Source organism: Lissotriton vulgaris, unplaced genomic scaffold (assembly GCF_964263255.1).
Source record: "Lissotriton vulgaris unplaced genomic scaffold, aLisVul1.2 SCAFFOLD_988, whole genome shotgun sequence".
Classification (NCBI taxonomy): domain Eukaryota; kingdom Metazoa; phylum Chordata; class Amphibia; order Caudata; family Salamandridae; genus Lissotriton; species Lissotriton vulgaris.
Window position 1 is genome coordinate 574,591 of NW_028251162.1, and position 13,198 is coordinate 587,788.

A 13,198-nucleotide genomic window follows, 5' to 3' on the forward strand; every position below is an offset into this window, starting at 1 on the left:
CTTTATCTTGGTATTTGTAGTGTGAGTAGCACATAGAATTGAGAAAGAGTTCAAAGTATATTACCATGGTTGGTGCAAGTATGTTTTTGAAAATTCCATCATCTCTAGCCCCGAGACAATACCCGTGTTTTGGGATTTATATCCCTCATCAGTAGAAAAAGTTCAGGGGTGGTAGAGAAAGCCGCTGTAGAACCGCCAAGGGCTTCGTTGCCTGCTAGGCGCGCTGGTGCGTCTCCAAAGAGCTAGGCAGCTTTGGGGGCTGACAGGGGCCCTCAAATCAGAAACAAAGATGGGCGTGACTCTGCTGGCCTCTCCAACGGAATGCCCCTCTGCATCTTGGTATTTGTAGAGCGAGTAGCACATAGAACTGAGAAAAAGTTAAAAGTATATCCCCATGGTTGGTGCAAGTATGTTTTTGAAAATTTCATCATCTCTAGACCCGAGACATGGCCCGGGTTTCTGGATTTATGTCCCTCATCAGTGGAGAAAGTTCAGGGGTGGTAGAGAAAGCCGCCGTAGAACAGCCAAAGGCTTCGTTGCCTGCTAGGTTCGCAGGTGCGTCTCCAAAAAGCTTGTCAGCTTTGGGGGCTCGCAGGAGCCCTTAAATCAGAAACAAAGAGAGGCGCAACTCTGCTGGCCTCTCCGCCGGATCGCCCCTCTGCATCTTGGTATTTGTAGTGCCAGTAGCACAAAGAACTGTGAAAAAGTTCAAAGTATATCACCATGGTTGGTGCAAGTATGTTTATGAAAACTCCATCATCTCTAGACCCGAGACATGGCCCGGGTATCGGGATTTATATCCCTCATCATTAGAGAAAGTTCAGGGGTGGTATAGAAAGCCGCCGTAGAACAGTCAAAGGCTTCGTTGCATGCTAGGCGCGCAGGTGCATCTCCAAGAAGCTAGTCAGCTTTAGGGCTCGCATGAGCCCTTAAATCAGAAACAAAGATGGGCGTGACTCTGCTGGCCTCTCCACCGGATCGCCCCTCTGCATCTTGGTATTTGTAGTGCGAGTAGCACAAAGAACTGAGAAAAAGTTCAAAGTATATCACCATGGTTGGTGCAAGTATGTTTTTGAAAATTCCATCATCTCTAGACCCAAGACATGGCCCGGGTTTCTGGATTTATATCCCTCATCAGGAGAGAAAGTTCAGGAGTGGTAGACAAAGCCGCCGTAGAACCGTCAAGTGCTTAGTTGCCTGATAGGCGCGCAGGTGCGTCTCCGAAAAGCTTGTCAGCTTTGGGGGCTCGCAGGAGCCCTTAAATCAGAAACAAATATGGGCGCGACTCTGCTGGCCTTTCCACCGGATCGCCCCTCTGCATCTTGGTATTTGTAGTGCGAGTAGCACAAAGAACTGAGAAAAAGTTCAAAGTATATCACCATGGTTGGTGCAAGTTTGTTTTTGAAAATTCCATCATCTCTAGACCCGAGACATGGCCCGGGTTTCGGGATTTATATCCCTGATCAGTAGAGAAAGTTCAGGGGTGGTAGAGAAAGCCGCCGTAGAACTGTCAAGGGCTTCGTTGCCTGCTAGGCCCGCAGGTACGTCTCCAAAAAGCTTGTCAGCTTTGGGGGCTCGCAGGAGCTCTTAAATCAGAAACAAAGATGGGCGCGACTCTGCTGGCCTCTCCACTGGATCGCCCCTCTGCATCTTGGTATTTGTGGTGCGAGTAGCACAAAGAACCGAGAAATAATTCAAAGTATATCACCATGGTTTGGGCAAGTATGTTTTTGAAAATTCCATCATCTCAAGACCCGAGACTTGGCCCGGGTTTCGGGATTTATATCCCTCATCAGTAGAGAAAGGTCAGGGGTGGTAGAGAAAGCCGCCGTAGAACGGCCAAGGGCTTCGTTGCCTGCTAGGCGGGCAGGTGGGTCTCCAAAATGCTCGTCAGCTTTGGGGGCTCGCAGGAGCCCTTAAATCAGAAACAAAGATGGGCGAGACTCTGCTGGCCTCTCCACCGGATCGCCCCTCTGCATCTTGGTATTTGTGGTGCGAGTAGCACAAAGAACTGAGAAAAAGTTCAAAGTATATCACCATGGTTGCTGCAAGTATGTTTTTTAAAATTCCATCATCTCTAGACCCAAAACATGGCCCGGGTTTCAAGCTTTATATCCCTCATCAGTAGAGAAAGTTCAGGGGTGGTAGAGAAAGCTGCCGTAGAACTGTCAAGTGCTTAGTTGCCTGCTAGGCGCGCAGGTGCGTCTCCAAAAAGCTCGTCAGCTTTGGGGGCTCGCAGGAGCCCTTGAATCAGAAACAAAGATGGGCATGGCTCTGCTGGCGTCTCCACCGGATCGCCCCTCTGCATCTTTGTATTTGTAGTGCGAGTAGCACAAAGAACTGAGAAAAAGTTCAAAATATATCACCATGGTTGGTGCAAGTATGTTTTTGAAAATTCCATCATCTGTAGATCCGAGACATGGCCCGGGTTTCAGGATTTATATCCCTATCAGTAGAGAAAGTTCAGGGGTGGTTGAGAAAGCCGCCGTAGAACCGTCAAGGGCTTCGTTTCCTGCTAGGCGCGCAGGTGCGTCTCCAAAAAGCTCGTCGGCTTTGGGGGTTCGCAGGAGCCCTTAATTCAGAAACAATGATGGGCGCGACTCTGCTGGCCTCCCCACCGGATCGCCCCTCTGCATCTTGGTATTAGTAGTGCGAGTAGCACAAAGAACTGAGAAAAAGTTCAAAGTATATACCATGGTTGGTGAAAGTAAGTTTTTGAAAATGCCATCATCTCTAAACCCAAGACAAGGCCCGGGATTTGGAATTTATATCCCTCATCAGTAGCAAAAGTTCAGGGCTGGTAGAGAAAGCCGCCGTAGAACCGTCAAGGGCTTCATTGACTGCTAGGTGTGCAGGTGCGTCTCCAAAAAGCTCATCAGCTTTGGGGGCTCGCAGGAGCCCTTAAACCAGAAACAAAGATGGGCGCGACTCTGCTGGCCTCTCCACCAGATAGCCCCTCTGCATCGTGGTATTTGTAGTGCAAGTAGCACAAAGAACTGAGAAAAAGTTCAAAGTATATCACCATGGTTGGTGCAAGTATGTTTTTAAAAAGTCCATCATCTCTAGACCTGAGACATGGCCCGAGTTTCGGGATTTATATCCCTCATCAGTAGAGAAAGTTCAGGGGTGGTAGAGAAAGCCGCCGTAGACCCGTCAAGGGCTTCGTTGCCTGCTAGGCGCGCAGATGCGTCTCCAAAAAGCTCGGCAGCTTTGGGGGCTCGCAGGAGCTTTTAAATCAGAAACAAAGATGGGCACGACTCTGCTGGCCTCTCCACCGTATCGCCCCTCTTTATCTTGGTATTTGTAGTGTGAGTAGCACATAGAATTGAGAAAGAGTTCAAAGTATATTACCATGGTTGGTGCAAGTATGTTTTTGAAAATTCCATCATCTCTAGCCCCGAGACAATACCCGTGTTTTGGGATTTATATCCCTCATCAGTAGAAAAAGTTCAGGGGTGGTAGAGAAAGCCGCTGTAGAACCGCCAAGGGCTTCGTTGCCTGCTAGGCGCGCTGGTGCGTCTCCAAAGAGCTAGGCAGCTTTGGGGGCTGACAGGGGCCCTCAAATCAGAAACAAAGATGGGCGTGACTCTGCTGGCCTCTCCAACGGAATGCCCCTCTGCATCTTGGTATTTGTAGAGCGAGTAGCACATAGAACTGAGAAAAAGTTAAAAGTATATCCCCATGGTTGGTGCAAGTATGTTTTTGAAAATTTCATCATCTCTAGACCCGAGACATGGCCCGGGTTTCTGGATTTATGTCCCTCATCAGTGGAGAAAGTTCAGGGGTGGTAGAGAAAGCCGCCGTAGAACAGCCAAAGGCTTTGTTGCCTGCTAGGTGCGCAGGTGCGTCTCCAAAAAGCTTGTCAGCTTTGGGGGCTCGCAGGAGCCCTTAAATCAGAAACAAAGAGGGGCGCAACTCTGCTGGCCTCTCCGCCGGATCGCCCCTCTGCATCTTGGTATTTGTAATGCCAGTAGCACAAAGAACTGAGAAAAAGTTCAAAGTATATCACCATGGTTGGTGCAAGTATGTTTATGAAAACTCCATCATCTCTAGACCCGAGACATGGCCCGGGTATCGGGATTTATATCCCTCATCATTAGAGAAAGTTCAGGGGTGGTATAGAAAGCCGCCGTAGAACAGTCAAGGGCTTCGTTGCATGCTAGGCGTGCAGGTGCATCTCCAAGAAGCTAGTCATCTTTAGGGCTCGCATGAGCCCTTAAATCAGAAACAAAGATGGGCGTGACTCTGCTGGCCTCTCCACCGGATCGCCCCTCTGCATCTTGGTATTTGTAGTGCGAGTAGCACAAAGAACTGAGAAAAAGTTCAAAGTATATCACCATGGTTGGTGCAAGTATGTTTTTGAAAATTCCATCATCTTTAGACCCAAGACATGGCCCGGGTTTCGGGATTTATATCCCTCATCAGGAGAGAAAGTTCAGGAGTGGTAGACAAAGCCGCCGTAGAACCGTCAAGTGCTTAGTTGCCTGATAGGCGCGCAGGTGCGTCTCCGAAAAGCTTGTCAGCTTTGGGGGCTCGCAGGAGCCCTTAAATCAGAAACAAATATGGGCGCGACTCTGCTGGCCTTTCCACCGGATCGCCCCTCTGCATCTTGGTATTTGTAGTGCAAGTAGCACAAAGAACTGAGAAAAAGTTCAAAGTATATCACCATGGTTGGTGCAAGTATGTTTTTAAAAAGTCCATCATCTCTAGACCTGAGACATGGCCCGGGTTTCAGGATTTATATCCCTCATCAGTAGAGAAAGTTCAGGGGTGGTAGAGAAAGCCGCCGTAGACCCGTCAAGGGCTTCGTTGCCTGCTAGGCGCGCAGATGCGTCTCCAAAAAGCTCGTCAGCTTTGGGGGCTCGCAGGAGCTTTTAAATCAGAAACAAAGATGGGCACGACTCTGCTGGCCTCTCCACCGGATCGCCCCTCTTTATCTTGGTATTTGTAGTGTGAGTAGCACATAGAATTTAGAAAGAGTTCAAAGTATATCACCATGGTTGGTGCAAGTATGTTTTTGAAAATTCCATCATCTCTAGCCCCGAGACAATACCCGTGTTTTGGGATTTATATCCCTCATCAGTAGAAAAAGTTCAGGGGTGGTAGAGAAAGCCGCCATAGAACCGCCAAGGGCTTCGTTGCCTGCTAGGCGCGCAGGTGCGTCTCCAAAGAGCTAGGCAGCTTTGGGGGCTGACAGGGGCCCTCAAATCAGAAACAAAGATGGGCGTGACTCTGCTGGCCTCTCCAACGGAATGCCCCTCTGCATCTTGGTATTTGTAGAGCGAGTAGCACATAGAACTGAGAAAAAGTTAAAAGTATATCCCCATGGTTGGTGCAAGTATGTTTTTGAAAATTTCATCATCTCTAGACCCGAGACATGGCCCGGGTTTCTGGATTTATGTCCCTCATCAGTGGAGAAAGTTCAGGGGTGGTAGAGAAAGCCGCCGTAGAACAGCCAAAGGCTTCGTTGCCTGCTAGGTTCGCAGGTGCGTCTCCAAAAAGCTTGTCAGCTTTGGGGGCTCGCAGGAGCCCTTAAATCAGAAACAAAGAGGGGCGCAACTCTGCTGGCCTCTCCGCCGGATCGCCCCTCTGCATCTTGGTATTTGTAGTGCCAGTAGCACAAAGAACTGAGAAAAAGTTCAAAGTATATCACCATGGTTGGTGCAAGTATGTTTATGAAAACTCCATCATCTCTAGACCCGAGACATGGCCCGGGTATCGGGATTTATATCCCTCATCATTAGAGAAAGTTCAGGGGTGGTATAGAAAGCCGCCGTAGAACAGTCAAAGGCTTCGTTGCATGCTAGGCGTGCAGGTGCATCTCCAAGAAGCTAGTCAGCTTTAGGGCTCGCATGAGCCCTTAAATCAGAAACAAAGATGGGCGTGACTCTGCTGGCCTCTCCACCGGATCGCCCCTTTGCATCTTGGTATTTGTAGTGCGAGTAGCACAAAGAACTGAGAAAAAGTTCAAAGTATATCACCATGGTTGGTGCAAGTATGTTTTTGAAAATTCCATCATCTCTAGACCCGAGACATGGCCCGGGTTTCGGGATTTATATCCCTGATCAGTAGAGAAAGTTCAGGGGTGGTAGAGAAAGCCGAAACCCGGGCAATGTCTTGGGTCTAGAGATGATGGAATTTTCAAAAACATACTTGCACCAACCATGGTGATATACTTTGAACTTTTTCTCAGTTCTTTGTGCTACTCGCACCACAAATACCAAGATGCAGAGGGGCGATCCGGTGGAGAGGCCAGCAGAGTCGCGCCCATCTTTGTTTCTGATTTAAGAGCTCCTGCGAGCCCCCAAAGCTGACGAGCTTTTTGAAGACGCACCTGCGCACCTAGCAGGCAACGAAGCCCTTGACAGTTCTACGGCCGCTTTCTCTACCACCCCTGAACTTTCTCTAATGATAGAGATATAAATCCTGAAACCCGTGCCATGTCTCGGATCTACAGATGATGGAATTTTCAAAAACATACTTGCACCAACCATGGTGATATACTTTGAACTTTTTCTCAGTTCTTTGTGCTACTTGCACTACAAATACCAAGATGCAGAGGGGCGATCCGGTGGAGAGGCCAGCAGAGTCACGCCCATCTTTGTTTCTGATTTAAGGGCTCCTGCAAGCTCCCAAAGCTGACAAGCTTTTTGGAGACGCACCTGCGCGCCGAGCAGGCAACAAAGCCCTTGACGGTTCTACGGCGGCTTTCTATACCACCCCTGAACTTTCTCTACTGATGAGGGATTTAAATCCCGATACCCGGGCGATGTCTCGGGTCTAGAGATGATGGAATTTTCAAAAACATACTTGCACCAACCATGGTGATATACTTTGAACTTTTTCTCAGTTCTTTGTGCTACTCGCACCACAAATACCAAGATGCAGAGGGGCGATCCGATGGAAAGGCCAGTAGAGTCGCGCCCATCTTTGTTTCTGATTTAAGAGCTCCTCCGAGCCCCCAAAGCTGACGAGCTTTTTGAAGACGCACCTGCGCACCTAGCAGGCAACGAAGCCCTTGACAGTTCTACGGCCGCTTTCTCTACCACCCCTGAACTTTCTCTACTGATCGAGATATAAATCCTGAAACCCGTGCCATGTCTCGGATCTACAGATGATGGAATTTTCAAAAACATACTTGCACCAACCATGGTGATATACTTTGAACTTTTTCTCAGTTCTTTGTGCTACTTGCACTACAAATACCAAGATGCAGAGGGGCGATCCGGTGGAGAGGCCAGCAGAGTCACGCCCATCTTTGTTTCTGATTTAAGGGCTCCCGCGAGCCCCCAAAGCTGACGAGCTTTTTGGAGACGCACCTGCGCGCCTAGCAGGCAACTAAGCACTTGACGGTTCTACAGCAGCTTTCTCTACCACCCCTGAACTTTCTCTACTGATGAGGGATATAAATCCCGAAACCCGGGCCATGTCTCTAGTCTTGAGATGATGGAATTTTCAAAAACATACTTGCACAAACCATGGTGATATACTTTGAAATATTTCTCAGTTCTTTGTGCTACTCGCACCAAAAATACCAAGATGCAGAGGGGCGATCCGGTGGGGAGGCCATCAGAGTCGCGCCCATCTTTGTTTCTGATTTAAGGGCTCCTGCGAGCCCCCAAAGCTGACGAGCTTTTTGGAGACGCACCTGCGCGCCTAGCAGGCAACGAAGCCCTTGAAAGTTCTACGGCCGCTTTCTCTACCACCCCTGATGTGTGCTGGTGTGTAATGTCGATATAGGTGTATAACTATATTTGATAGTGTTCTATTGATCATTGACTGCATGTATAAGTGAATCTGTAGGTAAGTGATTAGTTTTGTGTATAAATCTAGGAATCACTGAGTGAGTTTTTAGAAACTTGTATTGGTGTGTCAATGGATTCAAATATGGTACTCTGTATTTTACTGTGAGTGATGAAAGGTTATACTAGTGTATGATGAGGTGTATCGTCATGTGGATGATGTCATCAGTGATGTCATTTGGGATGTCATCAGTGATGTCACTGACCTTGTCATGAATGATGTAATATGTGACATCATCAGCAGTGTATTGCGGGCGGCGCGAGATATAGTTAGTACAACTAACTATATCGGAAGAATTGCAATGGTTTTGCACGAGTGAAATGTCCAGCTAACTATAACACCCCTAAAACCTACAGTTTTTTCAGTGAATTTCTAAGGTTTTTTTAAATGCTAATTCCTAAATATATCAGGCCTGAAACCTATGGTTGTTTCAGTGAATTTCAAAAGTGTTTTTAAATGCTAATTCCTAACTATATCAGGTCTAAAACCCATGTTTTTTTCAGTGAATTTCAAAGATTTTTTAAATGCTAATTCCTAAATAGATCAGGCCTGAAACCTTTGGTTTTTTCAGTGAATTTCGAAGGTTTTGTAAATGACAATTTGTAAATGTATTAATTGTTATATATTTTTTGATACTGATTTACTACATTTATTTAACTATTTATTTTTAGATATTTTATTTTTTAAATTACATTGTAATTACATTATACAGTACATTACAAAATATACTTTCTCAGAATGAATTACTTTAGTTTAAATACTTTGTAAATAGGCATTAGACTTTTAAGTACAGTAGTTACATTTGTTGCAATGGACAACACAATTTTAAACACAATTCAACATTGACCTCAATGTGTTTTTCTAGCCAAATTCAATTAGTTACTTTATGCATTACTTTTCTAACCACAAGATTGGATCCTAGATTCAGTCCTTGGACATCTCCTGTAAACGGTTGAGTAAAAGTGTTTTAGTTACAGTAGTGATTTTTAAGAAATATTATTGTATTTTAAAAGTTGCCAGAAATGTTTTCACATAGAATCACCAATGTTATCCTATGGGAGGAAATTCACTTAGCAGGTAAGTAGTGTTATCATTACTTTTTCTTACTCAGGGGTGGATCCTGGTTCCATCTCTGGTGCATCTCCCGTAAACAGTTGAAAGAATATGTTTAAGTCATACAGGCGATTTTTTAGGAATATTTTTTTTTTAAAACAAGATTTTTATTGACAGATTGCACACATAGCGCAGCACCCCGCACTCCAGAGTTAACTGCCTATCAAATATACAACATCAAAGAATTGGCAATCTATACATCGTTTTAAGTCAAAACGTTGCATCAAACTTAACAACATCTCACCCCCATTCCTCCAAACCCCCTGCCCCCCAACGTCCCCCACCCAGATCCCCCCAACCCGGTCGCATGACTTCAACTCACAGTGTCTACAAACTAATCTTCGTACTGGTAATGCATACACCCCCTCCATGTTGGCCCGATTATCACACTTCCAGAGCAACCTCCAGTTCCACCGGAGGCTCCAACCATAGTCCCCGATATTCTGCCCAGCGCTTCCATATTTTGTAATGTTTTCGTGGGCATCCTCGGGCCATAAAGATGGGCTGTACCAGCCCCAAGCAAAAGTCAAGCACCTTCTTCCACACCAGGACCGAGGGAGCTCGGGGATCCTTCCATGCTTTGCCTACGTCTCTTTTGGCCAGGGTGAGGCCCAACAGCAGTAGATGCCTCTTATAAATGTTACCCCCACCCCTTCCAACACATGCAGCAAACCTAATTGCAGTGTGCGAGGGAGTTCCAACCCTAGAACCTCGGACATACAATCCCACACCCCATTCCAGAACCTAGCCAGCAAGCTACAATTCCACACCGTGTGAATCAATGTCCCCACCTCCCTACCACACTGGAGACAGTCTGGGGACGCGATGAGGTCGGCCCTCCACAGTCTCTGCCTTGTAAAGTAGACCCTATGCAAGTATTTAAATTGGATGAGCCGCAAGCACATTCCTCTAGCCGCACCTCTAGGGGCCTCCAGTACCTCCCGCCAGTCCTCCTCCTCCGGTGCCCCAACATCCCTCTCCCAGGACTCCTGGAGCTTCAGCAGTGTAGTGGAGCAATGTGTAACTAGTGTTTGATAGATGCAAGATATCTTTTTGTCCCCTAGATCTCCCATAAAGACCTTGGCATCTAACAGACTAAATTCTGGAAGGGAATCAAGGCCTACTAGGCTTGGCGTGATGGCATGGCGGAATTGCAGATATTTAAAGAATTGGGATTGAGGCATAGCATATTCGTCATGTACATTTTGGAATGATTTAAGTGTCGTTCCTGACATTACATTGCCCGGGGTCGAGATTCCAATATCATCCCAGCCCCTGAAGCCTGGAAGAGACGCCAGAGCAGGTAAACATCCATTATGCCATAGCAGGGTCTCCTCGGTCAATTTGCCCCACCATCCCATGCAACGTAGTGTCTGCCTCCATATCCGAAACACCACCTATCCGAAACACCACCTGGTTGGCCAGCGGCAGCGACTTCCGCAGCTGTACCGCATATAGGACCGTATGTAGAGTGTGGGAGCCCATAAGATGGCGCTCCAGGGCGTACGCCGGGTCCCCCCTATCCCCATACCACCATTCATTCAGGACCAGGAGATAGGAGGCTTGGTAGTATGATAGGATATCGGAGGTCACCAACCCATCACAGTAGGTTGATTGCAAACAGGTGCGTAGCGCTACCCGCACCACTCCTCCAGCCCAAAGAAAGTGCCCCAACGCCAAATCAACTTGCCAGAACCAGTGGGGTGAGATCGGGTATGGATGATTCTGTAATTGATAGAGCAATCAGGGAAGGGCTACCATTTTAAAGATGGCTGACCTGCCATGAATAGTAAGGCGCATCTGGGACCACGTCTTCCTCTCCGTCCGAACCGGATCCCAAACTTGCAGAAGGTTGCGTTCCCAGGATATCGTAGGAACCTCAGAGATAAACACTCCCAAATATTTAATACCGCCTACCGCTACCTGTAGCATGAATGCCCAGTCCCCCAACCCGGATTGCCCTCCCAACACCCACAGGGTCGACTTCCACGGATTCAGATAGAGCCCGGAGGTTTCACCAAATATCTGCATAATCTAAGGTAGACGCGGCCCGACCTGCTAAGGTTTGTGAGAAAGAACAGGATATCATCGGCATATAAGGCGATTCTCTCCGATGGGCCCCACTCCCATTCAAAACCACTAAGCTGCGCATCCAAGCCGCCAACGGCTCCATGGCCAAGGCGAACAGGTACGGCCAGAGGGGGCAGCCCTGCCTAGTGCCACGCCCAATAGAGAATTTAGAGGAAATGGCCCCGGCTACCTTAACTGAGGCTGTCAAGTCTGTATACAAGAGTCGTAAATATGTCAGGAAACGAGGCCCTAAGTTAAGCCGAGGCAGTAGCGCAAACAGGTGGGCCCATCTCAGGGAATCGAAGGCCCTGTCCATGTCCGCAAGGAGAAGAGCCGCCTGCCCCCGATATCTCGAACTGCCGCCACCACCAGATGTGCCCTATGAATATTGTGCCTAGTCAACCTATTGGGCATGAACCCGGCCTGGTCTGGGTGGACGAGTCCCACAATGTGGGGCAGGAGGCGGTTGGCCAGCGCCTTAGCTAAAATCTTTGCCTAAACGTTGAGAAGAGATATGGGTCTGTAGGACGCATGCTGCTTTAGAGGCCCGCCATGTTAGTGGAATACCACCACCTCCGCATGTCTCCAATCTGCAGGGAGGCTGCCGTGTTCCCTGGCTTCTTCTAGTGCCTCCCTATAATGCGCACCTAGCTGTAGGTGATATTTGTTATAGAACTCGCTTGGAAACCCATTGGGTCCTGGGGCCTTCACGGTGTTAAGCTCCCCAAGGCCCCTCCCAATTCCTCCTCCGTCAGTGGGATCTCGAGGCGCTCACGCACCTCGTCCGTCACCGCATGCGGTCGCAAATCAGCAATGAATTGGTCTACCATGTCTGCCGGAAGGCATTATTTCGGGGCATACTGAGCAGCGTAGTACGTCGCAAAACCGTCAGCCAACTTCCTTGGGTCCGTGATCGGGTCCCCGGCATTATCCAGGAGTCCCGGTAGGGTCTCGCCTGGAACGTATTTTGGCAGAGCCGATGTAGCATCGTCCCCGACTTGTCCCCCCACTGATAAATCCTGCTGCGTGTCGCCAGCCATACCTGACGTGCCTCGTCCAGCAGCAGGGATGCATAAGATTGCTGTGCCAAGTGGAGTTGCCCCAACGCCTGGCTGTCACCGTCCACACTACAGCGGCGCTCCAAGGTCTCAATGTCTGCTGCAGCCCGGACCAAGTCTGCCCCACGCTGCCTTCACTCAGCCACACACCACGCAATGTCTACTCCCGGTAACATGGGCTTCAGGGCCTCCCACACCGTCCCAGCATCCGAGACAGATCCAACATTCTCCACCCAGAAGTGTTCTATGGCCTCCCCCATGTGTTTTTGATTGTCCTCATTCTGAAGATACCATGTAGAGAGGCGCCATCGGCATGGCTGACGCCCTCTATCTAAAGTAAATTCTATTGTGACAGGGGAATGATCCGAGAGCCCCCGCAACAGTACAGCCGCCGACTCCACCCTGCCAATCACTGCTCGTGGGACAAATATTAATCTATTCTAGAGAAGGATTTGTGGACCGCAGACAGGTATGTGTATTCCCGCCTCGTGCATGTAAATAACGCCACGTGTCCACCCAGTCAAGGCTGAGAACCATATCCCCTAGTTTAGTGGATATTCCGGCTGACCGCCCACCCCCATGCCTACATCGGTCAGCCAGTCCATCCATGACATCATTCCAGTCCCCCCCTACCACCGGTGGTGTCTCAGGAATATCCACCCAGACTGCAAATAGCTTCTCCACCAATGACCATTGCAGAGGAGGCGGGCATATACACTGCCCAGTACCAGGGTCTCTTCTCCCACCATACCTCTAATCAATATATACAGTTCAGTTCAGTTCAAAAGTCTTTATTTCGAATATCAATTCATAAAAGACAATACATAAAAAAACACCAGTATTTTGTAAAACCATAGTAACGATCATCATCTAAAAGTTTTACTCATTTAAAAAGATATTAAACAGTTTGTTAGACAATTTAATTAAGACTTCTAGTTATAGTTATAAACAATCGACTTTATAAAATGTGTAAAAAACAGGCATTAAGAGACATTGGAGTTCCTAGTTCGAATAATCCAGGCCCAGCCTAGATACTTGGCCACACCAACCACCACCATCTCAGATGTGTTAGTGCGAAATATCCTCATGGCTTCTAAGAACCCTTTGATTTCAAGATTATTACATATGGGTTTAAGCCATTTTAACCGCGGTAC